Source organism: Sprattus sprattus (assembly GCF_963457725.1).
Source record: "Sprattus sprattus genome assembly, chromosome: 8".
Classification (NCBI taxonomy): domain Eukaryota; kingdom Metazoa; phylum Chordata; class Actinopteri; order Clupeiformes; family Clupeidae; genus Sprattus; species Sprattus sprattus.
The window spans coordinates 30613275-30615774 of NC_137927.1; positions in this window are offsets into that span (position 1 = coordinate 30613275).

The following is a 2500-nucleotide window of genomic DNA, read 5'->3' on the forward strand; positions in this document are numbered from 1 at the left end:
AGAGAAGGAGAGAAAGAGAGAAAGAGAGAAGGAGAGAAAGAGAGAAAGAGAGAAAGAGAGAAGGAGAGAAGGAGAGAAGGAGAGAAAGAGAGAAGGAGAGAAAGAGAGAAAGAGAGAAGGAGAGAAGGAGAGAAAGAGAGAAAGAGAGAAGGAGAGAAGGAGAGAAGGAGAGAAAGAGAGAAGGAGAGAAGGAGAGAAAGAGAGAAAGAGAGAAAGAGAGAAAGAGAGAAGGAGAGAAGGAGAGAAAGAGAGAAAGAGAGAAGGAGAGAAGGAGAGAAGGAGAGAAAGAGAGAAGGAGAGAAAGAGAGAAGGAGAGAAGGAGAGAAGGAGAGAAAGAGAGAAGGAGAGAAAGAGAGAAAGAGAGAAGGAGAGAAAGAGAGAAAGAGAGAAGGAGAGAAGGAGAGAAGGAGAGACAAATCAGCATGACTGAAGAAGGAGGCAGATAGAGGGGGATAGAGAAAGGCAGGAATAGAGATAGAGATTGTGTGAATGAGACACACAAAGACAGGGAAGATGCAGGCATGAGTGTGTGAGTGTGTGTTGCATGCAGGGGAGGGGTCGTTAGGTATGAAGGGATGCATAGAAAGAGAGAGAGAATGAGAGAGGATGAGAAACAGAGATGGTGAGGCCAAGTAAGTATCCACACATGCCAGAGAGAGAGAGAGGGAGGAGTATAGAAATGAAGAGATGAAGAGAGAGAGAGAGAGAGAGAGGGAGGAGTATAGAAATGAAGAGATGAAGAGAGAGAGAGAGAGAGGGAGGAGTATAGAAATGAAGAGATGAAGAGAGAGAGAGAGAGGGAGAGAGAGAGAGGGAGGAGTATAGAAATGAAGAGATGAAGAGAGAGAGAGAGAGGGAGGAGTATAGAAATGAAGAGATGAAGAGAGAGAGAGAGAGGGAGAGAGAGAGAGGGAGGAGTATAGAAATGAAGAGATGAAGAGAGAGAGAGAGAGGGAGGAGTATAGAAATGAAGAGATGAAGAGAGAGAGAGAGAGAGAGGGAGGAGAATAGAAATGAAGAGATGAAGAGAGAGAGAGAGAGGAGTATAGAAATGAAGAGATGAAGAGAGAGAGATAGAGAGGGAGGAGTATAGAAATGAAGAGATGAAGAGAGAGAGAGAGAGAGGGAGGAGTATAGAAATGAAGAGATGAAGAGAGAGAGAGAGAGGGAGGAGTATAGAAATGAAGAGAGAGAGAGAGAGAGAGAGAGAGGGAGTGCAAGATGAATGTGAATGTGTGAGAGAGACGTAAAAATGAAGGAAGACAAATGAATGAAGAACAGGGACACAGAGAGATGGAGAGAGAGGGAGGGAGACAGAAAGAGAGAGAGACACAGAGACAAGCTGAAAAAGAGAGAGAGGATAATTTCCTTTTTATTATTATTTGTGTTAATAGTTTTGTGAACTGATTCGGTTGTGTGTGTGTGCGCACGCATGTGTGAGTTTGCGATCTCTGTTTCACAGCCCTTAGTGTAGTAGTGTTTTACTAATTAAAACTATTGTGTGTGTGCGTGTTTGTGAGTGTGTGTGTATGTGTGTGTCTGTGTGTGTGTGTATGTGTGTGAGTGTGTGTCTCTGTGTGTGTGTTTGTTGTGTGAGTGTGTGTGTGTGTGTGTGTGTGTGTGTGTGTGTGTGTGTGTGTGTGTGTGTGTGTGAGAGTATGTGTAAGTGAGTGAGAGAGAATGAGCACTGCCATGTATTCGAACATGGAGTTCTGCAGATTCTAATCCTGGCCGAGCCTGTGGGATTATTGCAGGCTGGTTAAACTCTGAATATTTCATGATTGTTAGGAGACAATCACACAGGAATTCAAACTCATGAATGCACGTTGGCTGCTTTCCTTTTGCCTTGAAAGAGAAAGCTATTTTGTGTGTGTGTGTGTGTGTGTGGGGGGGGGGGGGGGGGGGGGTCTTTTAAGGGAATACTCGCGTTGGGTATTTGCCTATTGCGCCCGACTTGGCTGTTTTGCGTCGCGTTTGTTTACATACCATAGAAGAACAGTTTAGCTCGACCTATTTCTTTTGAAGTAGAACATTCCTTCCTCGTGCTGATGTAGAGCGGACAGAAGGAACACAGAGAACGCCATCGGATGTGCAGTCATGTTGACGGCCCAGCCATTCCCCCGGATACATCCGACTAAAGATATAAGACCTCGGGCAATAACACTCATGCGTGTGAACCTGGAAGACACACACACACACACACACACACACACACTCATGCGTGTGAACCTGAAAGACACTGGATACATTTGCTGTGCATTTGGATCACAGAAACGTAAACCCTTTCTCTGATTGACTTAAAGCATTCCTCGCTGGCATGGGTGTGTGGGAGTGTGTACGTGTGTGTGTGTATCAGTGTGTGAGTGTTTATAAGTGTATCTAAATGTGTGTGTGTGTGTGTTTATAACTGTTTCTGAGTGTGTGTGTGTGTGTTTGTGTGTTTATGGGTGTGTGTGTTTATAATTGCATCTGAGTGTGTGTGTGTATGGGTGTGTGTGTT